At 40.0% G+C, this 20,988-nt stretch overlaps 1 non-coding gene and 1 pseudogene across 2 annotated transcripts; both read right to left on the minus strand.

The window, feature by feature from the left end:
- Positions 1–333: 333 nt before the first annotated feature.
- LOC144665837 (uncharacterized) lies at positions 334–19,186 on the minus strand (annotated as a pseudogene). Its single transcript, XR_013573073.1, has 13 exons — positions 17,502–19,186; positions 11,886–13,555; positions 11,278–11,352; positions 10,672–10,808; positions 9,665–10,020; positions 8,508–8,734; positions 7,465–7,754; positions 6,805–7,128; positions 5,643–5,802; positions 4,697–4,780; positions 1,836–3,066; positions 1,221–1,420; positions 334–642 (listed from the first exon to the last, which is right to left on the minus strand). The product of XR_013573073.1 is annotated as an uncharacterized LOC144665837 (transcript).
- On the minus strand, positions 13,753–13,826 carry Trnar-ucu (transfer RNA arginine (anticodon UCU)). The gene has a single exon. It is a non-coding gene; the product is annotated as a tRNA-Arg (tRNA).
- Positions 19,187–20,988: the final 1,802 nt, after the last annotated feature.

Below are 20,988 nucleotides of genomic sequence, written 5' to 3' on the forward strand. Positions count from 1 at the left end.
TAAACATAAAAAGGGAATCCTTTTTTTCATTTTCTTACGCGTATCGAGTGTCCTCTTTGTACACTTAATAATACAATTAATTCAGTAGACATGAGCGCATTTAGGGTGGGGGAGGGGGCTGTGCATCCCCCACAAACCCCCGCTTTCCCTTGGATTTGTTTAAAAATTAACCAAGTCACCAAGCGTCTTTCAAAACTTTGTTATGGGTAGGGGACAAGGTTGCTGCCTCGCCGAAATGTATGCGACCCACGTTTCTCCATTCTCTGGATCCGTCCCTGGTAGACCTAAGCCCATTGAAACGATTAAAGCATTCATACGTAAATAACAGTGTGAAATATTTTCAATTTTAATTTTCTTTGTTCACTTTTGTCTATATTAGTTTCCAAGAATAAACATCTTTGGTTTTGCGTTTTGGCTACTTTATATAATTTGTTTTTTCATTTAACTAAAGCTTATTAGCTACAGGAAGTAAACAGTTTATCTCACTTGATACTTGCTTATTTTCTTTGGATATTTTGTATGGATTTGAAGACATATTGTTTCGCCAACAACCTTTCAAAAGAATATACGAAACATCTGTTCTAAAACTTGAAATAGTTTGATTTCCACTTCATTACGTACGTTGCCCTAAGGACGCTGCATCTGTAAAATAAAACAAACAAGTAAATAAACAAATAATTAAAAAATGAATACATAAGTAAAAATAATAATAGAAAAAAGTAAGGCATTAAGACAAGAAGGAATAAATATTTGAGACAAGACGTTGTCGTTGGTGCATAATAACTTCCTCATAACAAGCTTAAGCAATGCACAAATTGGAAACGGTTGTTTATTAGTTTGACGTACTTGAATTTGTTAAATAAGCCACGTATGACACTGAGAAGGACGAGGAGGAGGTTGTGGTGGTGGAGGTGGTGGTGATAGAAGAGGAGAAGAAGGAGAAAGCGGAGACAGAGAAAGAGGATGAGAACGAGGAGGAGAAGGAGAAGGAGAAGGAGAAGAGGAAGGGGGCCGGAGGAGAGGGCGGCGGAAGAGGAGAAGGAGGAAGAAGAGGTGACGGGAGAGGGAACAACAACTTCAAGGAAAACTTAGAAAGAAAACTTATTTTGTTCCTGTCACTGTACGATGAATAGGACATCTTGCACCGCCAGCTCTCTGCAATAACTTTGAAATAATTTGCCTAGAAAATGTTCAATTGGCGCAATTTACCAGAAACTTACTTTTTTGGCTTCTACTCCAATGTTGCGTTGCAAGCAATTGCCCTTACTTTCATGGCGTGTCTACTGCTAATACTCTACTATTCTGGTTCACTCTTGACAGATGACTGCATCTACTGTGATCCACTATTGATGCGTGCTGATTCCTATCTACAGTGTCGAGTTCTAACCCCAGATGTCATCTGTAACATTCATTGGTGTCTCTAAAAGAACATTTCAGTTAGTCAGCTAAACGTGCGTGTCTGTACCTAAGAAAAAGATAGATAGTGACTACATAAGTGATTATGTTTTGCAACCAAGGAACGTTTGGGGTGGACGTTTTGACAAATTCATAAGCTACGATTCCACAATCAGCAAAATGTACACAACCTAGGGCCTGAAATAAAGTTTTATTGTTGTTGTGTTGTTGTTGACCTCATACTGTAGCTCGACACTTGACAACTTGGACACAAGCAGCCTGATTTTCAGACGGTCCAGGTCGCTAGCGGCCACCCACTCTCTCCCTTTCTTCGCGTGGCCGTTAGCTTCATGAACCATCTGAGAACCAGGCTAGAGTTTTTTAACGATCAGATACTTAGAAAATATGATTACCGAAATTATTTACCAATTAGCTCATACCGTAAACCATGTTCCACATCTTTTCTATAAGAGTCGCACACTGTTTCTCCCAGCTGTACTTCTTTTCATAACATTCCCGTAGCATCTTCATCTCCTGTAGCTTTTCTCCATGTCTTGCACGGACAGCCTTGATGGCGTTTGCCCAGTCCTTGGGCTCCTCTGAATCAACTATACATGAATTGTCAAATTGCAGGTTCTGTATTGCTCCAGCAAAGCCTGAATTACTACTCACGAGAATTGGCAGACCAGCAGATAAGGCTTCAAGAGCAATCAGTCCAAAGCCTTCAGTCCTCGATGGCATAATAGCTAGATCAACTTCACAAAACAAGTCTTTCATTTTATCTCTGTTTTCTACAAATTTTCTTACGGACAGTTGCTTTTTAGCAATACCACAGTTGAGTAACGTTTCTGCTACGTCGTCTTCTTTTCCATCAGGGGCACCCACAAATAAAAGGCGATAAGGTTCTCCTTTCAGTTCCTGGTCAGCAAATGCTTTAGCAGCGATGTCATAGCCTTTCAGCTCAAAGTCCTCAGCATCGCCACGGCCACATAACAACACTTTAAACTCGGAACTGTCACGAGGATCGTGTTTTAAATTTGCGAATTCATTGAAAAGTCCTGGGGTGAGTTCAAAAATATTGAGATCTGTTTTAGATTTCAGGTATGAAGAGTAATCATCTGCTAGTTTGGGTCCAATTGGTATGACGAGATCGGCCAGTTTGCAGAGTTCTACTTCAGTCTCATGTTTTGTCTCATTCTTAGAAATCGCACTGGAATAACTCTTGAACATGCCAAGTTGTTCTGGAGCGGTATGCACCACTTGAACCCATTTACAGCTGAACGATCGTTTTAAAACTTGCCCTTGATGGCCTAGCTTTATACCATGACCAATAACAACATCCACTTTGAGGCCTTCTGGCGGGAAGCTCAACCAATCAAGGCGGTCATACCCTGGTCGTTTCTTTGCCTCAGCGACAGTAATGCCATAACTCTGAGCCGCCTTCTTCTGTTCATCCGTACATTTGCCCTCAGGCACTAAGAAAGTGACCTTCACTTTAGGTTGCCTTGCCAAGTGAACAGCCAGCTCTCTATTTAACGTTGACAAACCACCAGCAGACGACGCCCATTCGTCAGCGAGAAGTGTAACATTCAAGATTATCGCGGGCCTAATAGGATATTCTCGCTCAGGTATGACTTGTGACGCAGAGGCGATGCAAATTCTAGGACCAACCTGCAACAGATTAACAGGAAGACACGGGTGACCTAATAATAATGAACAGACTTATTAAGTAGCATAAGAGGCGTGTGAGATTTTATGCTCCAAATTCCACATTGATAACGTAGCCAAGTAGCATCGCGGCGAGCTACAGCACACAAGGGACAGCAAATAAGAAACGCTTTAAAGATTTCTTAAAGCTACGTCACTATTAAGGAATTTGTCAGCTCAAGTCAAAATGGTAAATAACTGAGCACGCCTAGATTTACTACGGTTAAGTCAAGCTGGTAACCAGACCAATCCCATTTGAACTGATTTGGATTTGTTGGCCATATTATTATTGGTCATATTATTTCAAAAGTTGGCAATTTATAACTCGACACGCAATCTCGATATGTAAGGGTTATTTTTAGGCAACGAGGGAATATGCGATTTATTCACCGAGGGCGCAGCCCGAGGTGAATAAATCACATATTCCCGAGGTGCCTAAAAATAACCGACTTATTTTTCACATGGGCGAGGTATTAACAGTGGCTTAAAACAATAAGAATACGCTGAAGAAAAACAAAAGTTTTTTTTTCTCGACACACTTAAAAACAGGAGAAAGGTTCCGAAAAGACGCACTGAGGTTTCCACTTTGCTAAAGTTTATAATAAACAGGTTATTTTTTCGTTTTTGATATGCCGATCAAAACAATCAATATGCGTGCCAAACTAGCTTTACAAAAGATTAAAGATTCCGAAAGTACGCATTGGGATTTTGTAATTGCCTAATAGTACCGACAACTTTGTAACCACCTTTTTTCACCAATTAACTGCAAAGTTGGTAGAAGTGAGTGAGTCTGCGAAGGAAAGTTCTAATTTTTCGACAAATCTAGGCAATAACTTGGAGCCTGCTATCCTTTAAGAATCGGGAAGAGGTCTACGAAAACGCTCAGTTTAATTAGCATTGAGGAGGCGACAAAAGGGTTGTTTAGCTTTAACCAGGTGGAAACAAATGGGAAGAAAACGTCGAAGAGGCTAGAGATATCATCGTTGACGATGACAAATTAAAAGAGCTGCTGGCCAGGAATAGTGAAGGATCCCGAAGAAGACAAAAAGGTAACCTTTAGGCGTTTGAATGTTTGGAGTGTGTTAGCAACCGAACAGAATAAACTGCTTCGGAATTCTGAAAAAGCAAACGTCGAGGCACGAGTTCCGGAACGCATTTCTCATGTCTTCAATTGAGCAATTGCTCAGTAGTATTTAAAATGTAACAACAGTCAAGGTAAAATGAATGTAATGTTATTAAAGTAAAGTTGTGGTTTTGTTTGTAATGCGAGGCTTGTGGATTTGCTTCGAGGGGAATATTATCGTAATATTCCCCTAGGGGGTTATCTAATCAACTCTAATATTCCCCTGGTGGAATATTAGAATATCAGCCTCGCTCTCCCCTGTTACAATCAAAGCCGCTCCCAGCTTTTCAGACAGTTGTTAATTAGCGGGGTTTATTCAATATAACCAGCCTGGAAGAACAAAGGAAAACGAGCCATGTGAAAAATAAGTCATTGAAATCTCAAAAAATTGATTCTTCTTTATGCTGTCTCCTATGGGAGAATAGGGCCATCATAAAATTTATTAGTAACGAGTTAACTGTATGTCCTTACAGGCGCCTCTTGTTCCGTACGTAAGCCTTGTTCCGTACGTAAGCTTGTTCGTGGCGTGGAAGCGAAGCTTTGATGAGAGGTGGTCTGCAATAACAAAATAGCTTACAATCAATAAAGATACAAAGCTTTTTCGATAAAATAAGAGAAACAGATGGAAATACACAAACGGTATGTCTTTAAACGCTTTTGTCTATAGACATTTATCCCCTATTGCAGACCCTTAGCACGATCCAGTCACATGATGCAAAGAAAGCCACGCTGGGCCGCAAATACTGCAATATTGTTGTTCTGGATGTTCTACTACACACCCAGCATGCTTGATTTTGTACCAGGTGACCGGTTAAACTTCCTGCAAAGGGCCTTTTTCTTTATGTCCAGAGGTTCTTTTACGTACGTGTGGTAATCTCAGCATTAAAGCACCCTTCCCTTAACCTTAGTAAGCAATGAGGGTTAGCAACATTCTCAGGCCGTTTAATTTGTTGAGTGTCCTCAATGGCGTGAAAATGTGTCATTCTGATGGAGGTTTAAAACAATAAAACCTGATCTCGGGGGGGGGGGGGGGGGGGCAGCAAAGGAATACTAAACTCCAACACTATTTTGAACGCCAAAAGTTGGATTTAAAAAAGGAACGATTTTAACTATTTTCAAAAGTAAATTGCACTTGGTTTTGTTCCGACGGAGCAAAAATTTGTTGTGAGTTGTAACCCATTTTAATCCTCCAAATCCTTAACCATTTGTGGTAATACTATGAGTAGTTACATACTACTTTTCTGATTTCTTTTTCCACCAGTGGATTATTTTGAGGTTTCCTTTAGTCAGAAGACAATTTTGAATCTTAAAACTACCTTTCGGTCTTGTCGTGTGCACTTTTCTGCCGTTTTCCGACAACCTTTCTCGAATTAGCTGTGTAGAGATTCCAGACGCTGAATAACAAGAGAAAAATCACCTGTACTGGAGATCGTGGAATGATAAACAGTGTACATAACGTTTCCCTTGTCTCTTGGCCGCCTTGCCATTTGACCCACCTGAAGAACTCTACGTTCATATCACTTACATCTTGAACACTAACACGCCAACTTTTTTCAAATGGAGCATCTCCGAGAAAACTGGAACGAAGAAAAAAATAAAAACCATGTTACACCTCATTCACACCAGCAAAACATGTTTAGGTAAATTAGGTTTAGCAAAAAGAAAATACGCAAAAGAAAACTGAGATATAGAATTTTACATGAACTACAAGTAAGCTCTAATTTGCGCTTTGGTTGTGCTAAATTTGCAGTCAAGTGGTTAACAACTTAAAGGAGGAAATCACTTTTAAACGGCGTTAACCACTCCCAACCAAGCCAAGCTGAACTGAACAGAGCTGAGCCGACCGGATGATGTGGACGTTTCAATAAGATCTAAACGATGTGATGATATGATAAGGCGGCAATATTTGTAACGCGGTGTTCACTGTGTAGCTTAAATGAAACGCGAGTAAAAGGAGCGAAAAAGTACTTTCTTCTCGAAAACACTCGCAGTGTCCTCAAAAATCGTCTATATTCCATGAAAGTGTGATAGACGAAATAGGTTCACACGTTGTTGAAAGATATATTCCTTGTGCAAGTCTAGTTTACTTGTTTACGGCTGTCTTTATTAAGAATGCAAAATGATTGTGTTGAAACGAAGCTGACCTCAGCATCGATCAAGTCCGATGTAGTTAAGACCAAGACCTGAATACAAGGAAATAAACTCTACTGAATTGCTAAGCCTTATTGGACCAAAAACTCTTTTAACTTTCTGCAGGACGTAGTGTCGAAAAGTTTTGTATCGGGTTGTTTTGGATCTTTCTGTAAATACTTTGTCGCTTTCGCCTTCATATGGGCAGACAGATATAGCCATTTGTTAGCGCTGCAATTTATCCTTTACCACACATCAACTGCAGCAAATAAAATAATGGTCTACACGTCACAAGTCACCTGTCAGAAGCTTGGTGGTGGAGCTTCTGATAGGCTACATGACGGATGGACAGAAGGACATACAGATGAAGGGATAGAAAATACATAGAAAAACAAAGTTTCACATCAAGGATTTAAGAATTCACAAAATCAGGTTAAACGGACACTTACGTCAAGTAGAAGTCTTCTCTATTTCCACTTTGCTTCACGGAAAATGCCTCTGAAAGTGATACCAACGCCCGATCTTCTGCACAAAGCAGTTTCTCTGAGGTTCCCTCCCCTTGGAAATTCACAAAATATGTTGAGGATATATGGGTATTCACTTGAGTTTTGAAGTGGATTGGGAAACAGCTCAGAGTCAGTAGATATTCAGTTGACCTTGTATCACACAAGCAAGCTAAAAACTCTGGTCGTTGCCCCATGAGTCTGCTGTATAGATCAGAAGCAAGTTTGCTAAGAACACCAACGGGCTGCTTCAACCACCAAAGCCAAATCCTGACATGAAATATAAACAAGATAACGTAAAATCTATGTTCAAGCCCAAGTGCATGCATCAGACCACCGCATAACTCAGGTTTCATTAGACTGGGAGTAGGTTTAACACATGGATTTTTAAGATTAAAAATTATTTATAAAAGTATTTCTTAGTTCTATTTTAGATTCTTTCAAAGTATGTCATTATCTGTATTCTGTGGATAGCATTTTGTCAAAGTCTGGTGTAATGGCAAGAAAATCTGAAGCGCATTCGGGCCCATTTCTGCAATTGAAGGGCAAATGCCTTACACCATTTTGCCACAAACGCGGCATCTGACGTCATTCTTTCGTACTTACCGACAGAAATGCTTGACTCGAAATGTCACTATTTCATCTGTAAGGACTGGTGGCATATCCAACTGGTCTGTGCATTCAACCCATTCTTGTGATTTTTCTTCTGAGTAATGTAATATCCTCCACTGACCAGAAGACAGGTCTGCCAATTCTCTCTTCCCTTCAAACAGTGCAAGAGGAATCTTGAGTGTTGCTGGCTCCAAAAGCTCGACATCGTGAGAACATGATATGTGAAGGATTGGGCCAACTAACATCTTCTCTTTGTCACGGTCAAGGCTTGGAGGTTCTTGGACCTTGATTCAAGGAAAAAAAAACGAAATCGGTACCTATTTTTGTTGTTAACTTGGCTGCTTTTAACTGCCCTGTAGAGTGTAATTTAACTTTTGCACAAAAGTTACTCTTTGTTCCACTGCTGAACTTGAATTTAATATATCAAACTTTTTACAAAGGTTTTTTTTCTCTATTCAATCTGCAGTATAATAGCTGTCTGGTATTGATAATATGCATTCCCAGTTGGCATAGTTGTTACAAGTTATTTTGTGGAATGCAGGCATTCGTCACACAACTAAGTCAACTGAAAGGACTAAGACCAAGTATATGAGCGGTAAAAAAATTTCTACAGCTCTTCTTAATTCTCAGAGTCGTGTAATCAATCCATTATTAACTAAGCTTGCTCAGGATCTTACTGACGGGTTACATGTTCTACGTATACCTCCTGTTGAAGGTCATTGAAACTTAGGTGTGACACGTCAAGACAGTTTCACGCTCAAACGTTATTGCTCTCTAGCAGCAACTTATCTTCTATGTCTATAAAGCAAATCAAGCCTTTTATGTAACCGTTACATGTGTTTCTTGCTAAACCGTACATGCTGGCAGCTTCTGTGCCATGAAACAACTAGGAATATATGCGGACATTGTGGGGTGTATTTTTTTACTTCTTGTGCATTTCAGTTTGAATGCACAAATAAACAACTAATTTGCCTTTCAGTATTTACTAAACTGAGATGTTTCTAGTACAAAATGTACACACAGAAGCTAAAAATTACCTTTAGTGTCATGTAGAAATCTTCTAAGGCAGGCACCGAATTCCAAGGAATTGCAACGCTGACATCTGGAAAGTCTGGGGCTATACAGGTAAATTCACAAGTAACGGACTTGGGCTTTGCGAAAGTGAAGGATTTGAGGCGCCAGATTGCGGCAAAGGAGGAATAACGTGTTATTGTACATGTGGCTTCAGCAAAAGGAAAAAGCCAGTTAGGAGCGATCGATTTTTCTGCAACAAAATAACACAAACAATAAAAGTACAACATACAGTTGAACCCCTATTAAGCGGCCACCCTCGGGGAAATGGCAACTGGCCGCTTAATAGGGGTTTGTTAGAAATTAGCATTATGTCTTTTTAAAAGGTTACATTATTTCAATACAAAATAAGGCGGAAAGGAATAACGGAATCACAGGAAGACGACAATAAACCTGTGTTTGAATGATTTTATCGGCCGTCACGGTCTGAGCTTGTTGGAAATTAATTTAAATATCGTATATTACATTCTTATTGGCCGCTTAATAGAGGTAAAAACAATAGAAGAACGCTCATTGGGACGGAAGAAAGGTGGCCGTGGCCGCTTAATAGGGGTGGCCGCTTAAAAGGGGTTATATTTACAGTATTTTACTGACAATATTTTCGGGACTTTAGTAACTGGCCGCTTAATAGGGGGTGGCCGCTTAATGGGTGGCCGCTTAATAGGGGTTCGGCCTTTCCATCGGCATGTTTCATAGAAGGGAAAGTTTTAGAGCGATTTCACTGCGCATCAAACAAGCATAAAATGAAAAACTGATTTCCCTCATTTTTCCCATAATGGAAAAATAATAGAAAAAACTAGCCTGTGGATACAATCAGAGTGCTCAAGTTAAGCCTAAATGTATTGAACAATGCATTCATGAAAGACAGTCCATCTTCTACGTGTAATTATGGCATCGAGGTGTACAGTTAACTCTGTCTTAACGGGCACCTCTGTAAGACAGACACCTGTAAGACGGACACCTGGTGTTGGTCCCGTTCCTTGCCGTTATTCAGTCATTTTACTGTAACTTAACTCCCTGTAAGACGGACACTTTTCTAAGACGGACAATTGGAGCCTGTCCCGACGGTGCCCGTCTTGGAGAGTTGACTGTAAAACCTGTTTTGATATGTACACATGTGTACCTGACGTATGCCACATGTTCTTGGTTTCCAGATCTTTCCATTCATTGTTTTCTGGGTCAACCAATTGCTTGATAACAACTTCATAACCCTTCAAATTAGAGGCACTGTGCAACAGAGCCACAGTTATGTTTCCTTTGGCATCCCCACTGAACTCTACATCAGGTGGACCATCATGTGACAGTTCAATCACATTGCTTACCAAGACCTCATTGCTGCCAAGAGAAGGAGAGAGGGTCCTGGGGCTCCATAAGGAACATGTTATCAGCAAGGGTTGTTTTACAGCTCCAGGTGGAAATATCACGGATGCGGAAGCTTCTTTAAGGTTCCAGGTGTCACCTTCAGAGGATACTTCAGCTCTAAAAAAAAAAAAACAATGTTATGATACTTTACAGTGCTGTGCATCCTGACATTACCAATTCTCATAGTTTTCGAATAACTTTTAACATTTTTAACAACTTTCTGGTTACTAATGTCTTCTTTTAATAGGCCAATCAAAATGTTGACAGTTGTTGAAAAACTAACCTGGAACTCAACGAGTCTGCCTCTCATAGTTCCTGCACTTTGATTCGTCAGTTTAAACAAAAGCCACCATCAAACTCAGAAAAGATTACAATTTTAGAGAGGAGGCCACATCAGCCCTCACTTGTGTTCATGCAGGTCCTCTATCCACGGACAACTGGAATTTGGCAATGCTTGTTTTTATGGAGGGAGAAAGACCGGAGTACCCACGGAAAAACTCTTGAAGCAAGGCGAAAACCAAAAACAAACTCAACCTGTATATGACACTGGCTGGAATCGAACCCACACCACATTGGTGGGAGTTGAGTGCCCTCAAAACTGCACCATCCCCACTTCCCAGTTGTCCCAAAGTTGCAAATAACTGTCAAAAACTTTTCCAAGTGGGAACGTAACAATGTGTAGCATTGTAAAATTCACATGTACAGCTTTCATATGCAACTACTTTAAAGAAGGAATTAACAAACATCATTGTACTTGGACATAGTTACCTCCTGATGAGGGTCTTTTTGTTCTCATCAGTTGGCAGTGTTGTGTCTGTTTCATTCTCTGAGTCAACTTCTATCTCTTCCTCTTCCTCATCACCAACATCCTCTTCCTCAGATTTGGAAGGGTTTGGAGAGAGTGGCTAAAAGCAAACAAATCCATAAAAAGTAATACTATTTAAGTACAACAGAATCCTAATTTCGCGACCCTCAATTTCTTGAATCTCTCGTTAACTCGAACCAAAATGTGTCTTCCCATTTTTTTCTTCCCTCAGTCCAATTCCCAATTTTTCCAACCAATGTTTGTTTCCTTTGGAGGTTGGAGAAATCAGGATTCTACTGTATCCTATTGGACATTTAAAGCAGCTGCTGAAATACAAGAACTTTACCAACCCAGACCTGCTCTCACCTTGGTGGAGAGAGAGAGAGAGAGAGAGAGAGAGTGGAAACGAAAAAACAAGCGTTTTTAATTATTTTCACGCTTATTGTATATTTATTAATTATTTAACCACGACATTTTCTGAGTTCCAAGCCAGCTGGAATAAGCAAACATGGTTAAAGAGACCATGTGAGGGTATTAAACATGCCTTATATGTACATTACATCTATAACAAAGCATGGAAAATTGGGTCATCTGTTACCTTTTGAGCGTATGGTGGCCACCGGTTGCTTCCTATCTCGCATAGCCTGTAAAACACAACAAATTTGAATAAAATAACATGTATGAAAAGATCTAGAGAACAAATGATTCTTCAGAGTTCATTCTACAAACACTGTAAACAACAAATCAGTATAGTGTATTCGTGATCAGACTAGCTTGACTTGTATGAAATATAAAATGAACAGTAGCGGCATAACACTTTAAAAATGTAACTATTCCTTTAAATACGTGTTTAAATTTCAAGAGTTAAGCTTTGTCATTAACTGAAACCACCAACATGTTGATGGAAATTGTTTTTTGAAGAACCTGGGTCACCACTCTCCTTTCCATGTGTATTACATGTAATAGTCCGTTCAGTTCCCATGTCAAGGTTGATGTGGTCTTGCATTCTTTTATGTCTGAAATTGACGCTATAATTTCCTCATGTGTTTTTAAGGGAGTTCGAGAGGGGCCAAAAAGTTTGGCGCATCAAGAGCTTACCTGGTATGCCTATAATTTCCTCATGTGTTTTTAAGGGAGTTCGAGAGGGGCCAAAAAGTTTGGCGCATCAAGAGCTTACCTGGTATGCCTCATGGTAGCACTTCTCTCGTTCATGATCTCCAATGGACGAGGCTATATGTTTCATGTTACGGAAGAACTTCTTGGTCTCACGAGATGTCATCGTAGAATGTTTCACTTCCCATATGTTCTCATAAAAACTCAGTGCTTCTTTTCCATATCTTCTGAACATTTCCTTTTTCTTAAGTTCCTTGCATAACTGAAGGATTCCGTTGATTATTTTCTCCCTGGCCACACAAAACTCCTTCGCCTTCCCTTCATCTTTTTCTTTTTCCCACTGCTTTTGCCAAGCACGCAACAGGTTTTCTCGGAATTCGGCAATGTTTTCTTTTTGTCCAACATCTTTGTACAGTTGTTCCACTTTGCTTTTTAGATTTGCTTTGTCATAAGCGTACTTCTTCTCGCCAACAAAGTCTGGTTTCATTAGGACCTTTTTGTACAGTGCCAATTTGATGTTTTTGTACTTTGTGAGTTTTTCTTGATCTCCAAGTTGAAGACAAAGCTCAATTACCTTCTCAAAGAACTCAGCTCTTTCCTTTAGCATCTTATTAAGGACACTGCTTTCTGTTTCCTGGTCAAACTCCTCTTGAAACTCTTTCTCAGTGGCAGTTTGCATCCCGTCATAAAACCACAGTGCGTCCTTCGTTGCTTCATACTTGGCTTTCTTGTCACTAAGTAGGTACAATATGGCATCGATAATTTCTTTGTTGTACTCGGTGAAGCCAAACTGTTCCGAGCGTTTTTGTTCATCCCAGAAGCGCTGGCAAAACTTCAAAGCATCTTTCTTAAATTTGGCCTTCTTGGAAACCGGAAATGGTAGCAGCTGTTCCATCTTTTTTCCTTCCCCTGAATCATCATACATGTCTTCAACACCAGAAATAATCTTTCGCCACACTTCACTGTGGTTTCCCGCACCAAGTGTCTTCTCCATTTCCCATGCTTCAAGGAACAGCTTTAATGCTTTCGCAAATTCTCCAAAGTTGACCTGAAGCACTGCTCGCTGGAAAATGCTACGCACAGTCAGTGGGTGATTCCCAAGAATTTTCATCCGTATATTGTACGCCCTATCGGCAGGTGCAACTGCTTCATCATACTTTTTTTGAAACATGAGAGCATTGGCAAGATTTCTCTGGAAATGTGCTTCATCATGAAATCCTAAAAGTTTCAGTTCATTTAAAAGTCTGAGAGCCTCTTTGTAACATTCAATTGCCTTGTCATACTCTCCCTGACTTTCATACACTGGGCCAATTTGATTCTTGTACATTGGCATGTCAAAGTGTCTTTCAGATCCTGCCAATTGCTCTTGCATATGATATGCTATCTTGTAGAAATTGAGTGCTTTCATCGGTTTGTCAAGGGCGTAATGACAGTTGCCAATAGCATTGTAGCACCTTGCAACATCAGTATGAACTTTAAGCAGCTCCTCCGAAAATTTTAGCGATGACTCCAAGCTTTCAAGTGATCTCTTGTAATCCCTGTTCCTGTAATAGATTTCCCCTTCATGATACAAGTAAAGTCCTTTGCTGAGCTTGTAAGATTCACTTGTCTTGTCTTGGACATTTTCTAATGAAAGGGAAGCTTCCTTCAGTACTTCAAACGCCTTTTCAGTTCCTTCGACATCTAAAACTTGCTGTGCTTCCCAGCTTTTTAACCATGCTCGGGAAAGAGAACCTGTGAAGGAATAAATAATTAATTTTTGTGGAAAAGGAACTGATCTGAAGTCAATCTTAAAAAAAGGTAATTAAATATTTTTTTAAATGTATTTGAGTGCTGGTAGTAGGCAATACTGCCGATACACCAAATCCCCTTGGATATTTTACCCTTTTAAAGGATATTTGGGAGGGTTCCCATGGGGCAAAGAAAATCCTTGACCCCGGTGGGATTTGAACCCACAACCTCCGGATTAGATCTACCGACGCTCTACCGACTGAGCTACAAGGCCAGACGGGAGCAGGTCGGGGTAATTTAGATAGTGAATCGCGGTAAGTAGATCTAATCCGGAGGTCGTGGGTTCAAATCCCACCGGGGTCAAGAATTTTCTTTGCCCTGTGGGAACCCTCCCAAATATCCTTTAAAAGGGTGAATATCCAAGAGGATTGTATTGCCTAATAGCGGCACTCGAATAAATTTAAAAAATATATATTAAATATCCTATTTACACAGGCGCCACACAGCTCTCTCTTTATCTATATTTAAAAAAGGTAATGCCTGCACATGCAGTAAGGTGGTCAACACCACTGAAGCCTATCCCAGTTTCTGAAGTGACTAGGAGTATTGCTTCTCTGCTGAATAAGGTGCTAACCAATGATAAGTAGCCACTACTCCCCTACCCCCCCCCCCCTTCTCTTCGACGTTTATCAAGACACCCAAACCGTTAGCTGGCATCCATACACTGTAAAATTCCGGTTATAAGCCCTGGGCTTATACAACTTCGTAAGGGGTTTTGGGTGGGCTTATAAGCCGAGGGGCTTGTAAGCGGAATAAAGAAACGTTTCGAAACGAGCCACGGGAGTGTTGATCGAAATACGCTCTTTAAGTTAAAAACGCATAATAAAGCAACGGTTAGCTCTGTTAAGTATTGTCATCCGGCAGAGGGGGGCCTATATCCGATATATATCTGATGTGTAATCGGATGTATTCTTTTGTCTCCAGGTAGATGGGTCTATAACCAGGGAGCTTATAAGCGGGGGCGGCGGCTTATAACCCGGAATTTTACAGTACCTTTTTTTAGTTAGAAACATATAATAAAGCAACATTTAGCCCTGTTCAGTATTGTCTTCCAGCAGATGGCGGCTTATATCTGGGGGGCTATAATCAAATGTATATTTTTTGTTTTCAGATAGATGGGCCTATAACCGGGGGGCTAATATGCCGGGGGCTTATAACCGGAATTGTACGGTATTAATACTGGTAGAGTTTTTATAGATTTATGCAGTTTCAGAAAATGTACACTTCCTTCCTCCCAATAAAAGCTTTCTTTTGATTTTGCCCCCTATCCCCACTCAAACCCCTTCCTACCCCTCTGGAATTTCTTTTCCAGGGTGTTTAATAACCCACTTACATTTTGGAATTTTTTTGGAAGTTTTAAGCTTTTGAAAAAAAGTAACCCAATTTTGACTTCATTTATTTTGACCACTTTCATCAGGAGCTTGTATGGTCATAATGCTATTGTTATGCTTACATGTCCTGGAAGCATGTTTGGTTAGATGTAAACTACATCACGTTTGTTTGAAATGTATTGATTTTTATTTGGAATGCCATTGTTATTCTTAGCTGATGGGGGAGTCCCGAAGAGGTTTAACTCCAACAGAAACCTCAAACAGGCTCTGCTAATGCCATTCATTGAGGCCCCTATCTCAGATCTGTGTATTTTTTTAGTTATTTTATTTGTTAGTTGTTATTGATAAACACACACTTAATATACATTGTACAATACAGTATAATACAATAAACCAAAAGGTTACATACATTGTACTTATTTGTAAATAAATAACAAATTTGTGTATTGATTTTGAAAGGTTTCTTTTTGTAAATCAAACCTACACCTCGCTTACGACTGTCGTAGACATGTCGTGAGATTCTCACATGCGACAAAATCGTACCATTCACACAGTATTACAGATAAAAAAAAATTGAAAACTCAAATTTGTTTAACTTACTTAAGTTCCAGACAAATTGATATCACATTAGCTAGAATTTATGAAAATAATTTTTTTTGTCGTCAATTGTTGTTTGTGCATAAATTATCATTTGCTGTTAACCATTGACCATGCTTTGTTACCTGTATGAATTAGTTGTATTTTCATACCTGCTTTTTGACTTTACTTAGTAAAATTCATAGAAAATACAGGTTAACCCAGGGCTAACTGCCAAATAATGTTCAAGGGCTGAAGATATTTAAATGCCATTATAAAATTGTAATAATAATAATTCAAATGTGAGGGTTATAACCAGGACAAATTATTCCCTCCGCAACTTCCCCTCTGCAACAGTGAACAATGTTTTTAAATTCTGCCTCACTGAAAAAACTGAACATTTGAGTTTCTTTTTGTGGTCTTTCCAATAAACAAACAATGAGGAAAAGAAAAAACGTACTAAGCACAGAAAAGAATCTAAGAATTCAGAGAATTTTGAGAATGAAATTCAAAACAAGATTTCAACGCCATTTTCTCTGAACATCCCCTAAGCAACAGCCCTCTTTTGAGGCACTGTGATCTTAAAAAAATGTATTGTGGAAAAGAGCATGGAGCAGCAAAGAAAGTTTTCTTGAAGACTTAAGCCCTGAATAGATAATCAGAAGTAACAGACAAATACCTATTAAACCACAACAATAAAAGTGTCTCTAAATTTCCCCTCTGCAACAGACAGAATACTGTGGAATGACCCTACCACGTAAATCAGCCTGTAATATCCACATAATTTGTTGCTCAGTAGCAATATAGCATCTATTACTGTTAGTAATTAAATTACCATGCCTTGGCTAAAGATACATGTAGCAGCTGTTACAATGAAAAATCCCAATTTTTCAAGCCCTTAGTTAATCTACAGTATTTATTTATAATCAAACAAAAAGTTGTTCCCTTTGGATCCCCCCCCCCTCTTGACAATGGTAATTTAAACCCCCACCCCTCCCCCATCCCCCATTTATTGAACTCCCAATTTCTTGAGCTAATTTTTAGTTTCCTATGGAAGTTCAAGAAATATACATGTACATGTAGACTCAACTGTATAGCATTATAATTAGACCATTTTTAAAACCCTGCCACATGTCCTGTGTGACCTTGTCTGTCACTGTTTAATCATCATTCAAAATTGGCAACACTGCCCATTTCATTATGCTCTTTTCATTGTAAATGTAGTACAGTACCAGTCAAAAGTAAGTTACCACCCTCTCACAAGATGAGATTCTCATCTCTCGTCTCGCGAGACGCTTGAAAAAACTGCAAGTTCACAGCTCTAACTTCTCTCGAGAACTTAGGAATAACAGTAGTTTGTATGGTGTGATTGTCCAGGTGAGAGAAGTTCTGAAAAGAACTGTTGTTGGTGACTGACGTTCCGACCACCTGCGCATTATCTTCAGAGTCAAGTGAAAAGTTGTTGTCAGTGGATGATTTTACAAGTCAGTGGTCTGTTGAAGCTGATTGGTCTGCAGTTCTGCTGTGATGTCATTGGCTGTAAAGTTTGTCAACTGTAATTGATCATTCCTGAGTCCCATTTTGTGCTACAAACGTTGTTTATAATCTGGTCATATTATGACAGCTCCTAGAAAGGTAAAGGTAAAGTCTGTGTCCGAGCCAAGTGGCCCATACAGCCGGAGCTTATCTCGGTTTCCGTAGCATTAGGCAACTGAGGGTATTGCTTCTCCCCCCTGGATGGGATGCCAGTCCATCGCAGGGATTACCCCCCAGCAGTAAATTCGCCGGTACCCATTTATACACCTGGGTGGAGTGAGGCACTGTGATAGTAAAGTGTCTTGCCCAAGAACACAACGCAGCGCCCCGGCCACGACTGGAACCTGGGCCGTTTGACGCGGAGTCAAGCGCGCTAACCATTACGCCACCGGGCCTCCCAAGAAAGGGGCCTTTTATGTACATGTTTTAGATCAATGAGCCCCTACCTGTTTCTCCATAATCCTTGCACATCTCATCCCATGTATGAAACAGCTTGATCTGTTGGTCTTCAGTCAGCATAGCATTGAAAAGTGACGCGATCAAGGCATTCTCATGAAATTCGCCTGGAACACTGAAATACTCTGGCTGCAAGGAGATGTCAACAGTAAACTCATAGTTTGGTCTGTCAGATTCAAACAGTCTGAATGCTCTAACATAGTCAGGCTCTATTAGCTTTGCAATTTTTTCCATTTTGGCCATAAAGTGTTGATGAAATCGTCCCTTTGCTTCCAAGTAAGCTGTCTGGAATTGTGCATCATTCTTGATACTAGCAGCATACTTTCTTAGGAGTGGATGAATGTCATACATCCTTTCCTTTGCTTCTTCATCAACTACAAAAACGATCGCACTTGTTACTAGTCCCTCCAGCTGGGCTAGGGCCTCGGAAAGGCTAATGCCAAGAACTTTAGCTGCCGTGGAAGCAGAGAAAGGTCCACAGAACAATGAAATTGACACCGCAGACACTTTTAAGCTATCAGTGGGAAGTGTATCAAACATTTCTTTAATTGCCGACAGCTGACCTACGTCCACTCCTTCTTCTTCGCAATTAAATGGCTTTTCTTTTGCATCCTGTTCTAATTTTGGTTTCTCTGTAAGAGCAACTTTCCCTTTGTGAACGCCAACAATGAGATCATCAGCGGATTTTCGTTCCTGTCTTAAAATAGCAGCTATTCCTTTCAAAAGAAGTGGTATTCCTTTGGAGATGTCAATTAGGTTATTCTTCTGGTTGGTATCTACACTGGCTGATCCCATGGAAACTAGAATTTTCTCTGAAAAGGAACTCTCAAGAGACTTTACCTTAAAGTTGTCCACCTTGTTGGCATCTTGCAATTGAGTCCTGGATGTTAGTAGCAGTTTAAATGTTTTCTTGTCTTTGCCATCAAAATCTAAAAGCTTTTCTAGAAACTGCACAAAAGCTGTTCGCAAGTTCTTGCCTTCCTTTCCTTGTCCCGAAGTGAACTGTTCAACATTATCCAGTAAAAACAGAACTGGCTTCCCTTCACTTTTCAACGATTCAATCTTCTCGTGCATTCTTGTAACAACATAATTCTGATCAACAAAACCGATGGGGACAGTTAGACCAAGCGAGTTCATCATGTTCAGAAAAATCGCCCTCAGATCTTTAGCTTCTCTTAGATCAAATACAAAATGCTTTCCTCTCCATTTTGAGCAAACTTCTTTTGCAAGTGTTGTCTTTCCTACACCTGGCGAACCAAACAAGTTCACAACTAACAACTTTCCTGTTTGGAGATTTTTCGTAATTTTCTCGATTTCATCTTGTCTCCCTTGCAATTCCTTTCTTGGTTTAACTCGTGCTTGAAGAGAGGCCTTGAAGCTCTCGATCGTTTCCTTGATGTTTTCTTCTTTGTTCGATTTTGGAGCAACAAATCCTTCGATCAGGGAGAGTCTGTTGTCATTTACGTAACCATGTTTCTCAAGAAGTTGTAAACATGACAACAAGTCTTGATCGTGTAGCAGATTAAATTTCCCTCCATAATTCCTTTTCAGTGATTGCACAACATCTTCTGATTCTGCTAAACTAAACTTCGAAGATATGTTTCTAAAGAGTTGTTTTAACTCCAGGGTGTTCGTGCTTTCGATTTCGTCCCTTGGGGACGCCATCTTCAATAGTACTGCTGACCAAAATTCTGAATTCTGAAATTCGCACTGGACCCACTCCCACACAGCGGTCAAACGCAGCGCGCGTGCGCAGTTCATGTGTAATTCCCCGCCAAAATTTTCCATACAAAGTCTTAAATTTTCCGTAAACTTTTGCTTTAAACCCAAAAGTTAACGCCGTCCCTCGAAAGTTAAGGTTTATACGCCGCTTATGGATTGGAAATTTGATAATTCATCTCCACTGAGTGTCCCAGCTTGAACTGTTCTTTCACCGTACTATTTCTTTAACAATTTCTTGCAAAAGTTTGCCCACTTTCGAGTCAAAAGTTCGAGGCGGCGAAGACCGGAGGTGACGTCATTTTTGCGTTTGACCGCTGTGTAACCCACTCCAATCTCGAGCCCAGAGTCCATCCAGTCGGTCAGCGGTATGGGATGAACTCTGGGAAACTGGAATGGATCAGATCAATTTCAGGTCGATTTCAGGAAGAACCTTGGTCTTCCGGTTTTTTTTTGCGCATGCTCGTTGTTCTTAGCGGAAGTAAATTTCCCAGAACGGAAGTAAATCGAGAAAGTTGAACTATTTCTAAAACAGTGTCGACTGAACTCGTGTTTATTGAAGCAACAAAAGTAACAATAACGTCCTGCAGTTAACTAAAGAGAGAGTTAACAAAATAGCGTCTGGTGTTTTGATTTCCTTTAGTCTCTTTCTTGAGCATTCTGCTATATTTGTTTTAAATCAAAGGTGTTGCTAGCCTTACAGGATTCCGTCTCTGAAGACTGCGTGCGTGTGTCCGTTGTTGTTTTTCAGAAGACGGCTAAGAAATTTACATAATGCACTGCACAACGCACGGACAAGCTATTGTTCTGTTCATAAAAAAAAAAAAAAAATTGTTTGGCGACTTTCGTATATTTTTGTTTGGTGACTTTTGTATATTGGAAAGGCTTCTCCCTGAAAGCGCATCTTTTCAGGATAGGTTGCATGTTTTCGAGCAAACAATTTTTTCCTCGTCGAATGGCGGTGATATTAATAAACTGTGACGTTAAAGGCCACATGCACACAGTTCAACGCTATTCAAAAGGCGTAATTAGCATTTTGGCGACTTAGCACGTGCACGCGTGTGTTATAATTTGTGTTCAATTCTTTTTCTTCAGCAAAACAACAACGCGTAATGTTCAAATTCTGCGTCATTAGTTATTATTTTGAATCGTGCACTGTCTGCCATATTCAGTTTTTCAACTGGAACGGAGATTTGAATGAAAACAGTAGTTCTAGCGATGTTTGGAAGTCAGCTATAAATTGAGTTTTCAATCGACCTTGTCCTTGGTGACGCCGTCGTTTGTTGTTTTAAATCACCGTTCAGTATAGACGCTATAAGGAAGTCAATTTTTTTTTATTCATGGTATCTTTTACGTTCAAAGAGAAGATATGATATGTAGCACCATATCACGATTTCTTAGGTATTTTTACAAAATTAAGCTGATACTTCTGAACATTTGACCATGGAAAACAAAAAAATGTTTTTCCAGGGTTTCCGGTTTGGTTTACTTCCGGGAAGAATTTTAAGACTTCCGTGTTGTTTTCTATTGTTCTGCGAGGGCCAATAGAGAAAGAGAAATACATTTCAGTTTCCCAGAGTGTCTACCGGCGACCCTACTGCTGACCAACCGCTGACGGACCGCGGAGCCGGGAGACACTCTGGGCTCGAGATTGGACCCACTCCCCCTCCTTGTAGTCAGCCAAGACAATCAACAAGGAAGTGCTTTAAACAATTATTATTATTCTTTGGAGGGGGGGGGGGGGGGGGTGGTCTACAA

The sequence above is a fragment of the Oculina patagonica genome, chromosome 9 (genome assembly GCF_052425735.1).
Source record: "Oculina patagonica isolate OP01 chromosome 9, crgOcupat, whole genome shotgun sequence".
Taxonomy (NCBI): Eukaryota; Metazoa; Cnidaria; class Anthozoa; order Scleractinia; family Oculinidae; genus Oculina; species Oculina patagonica.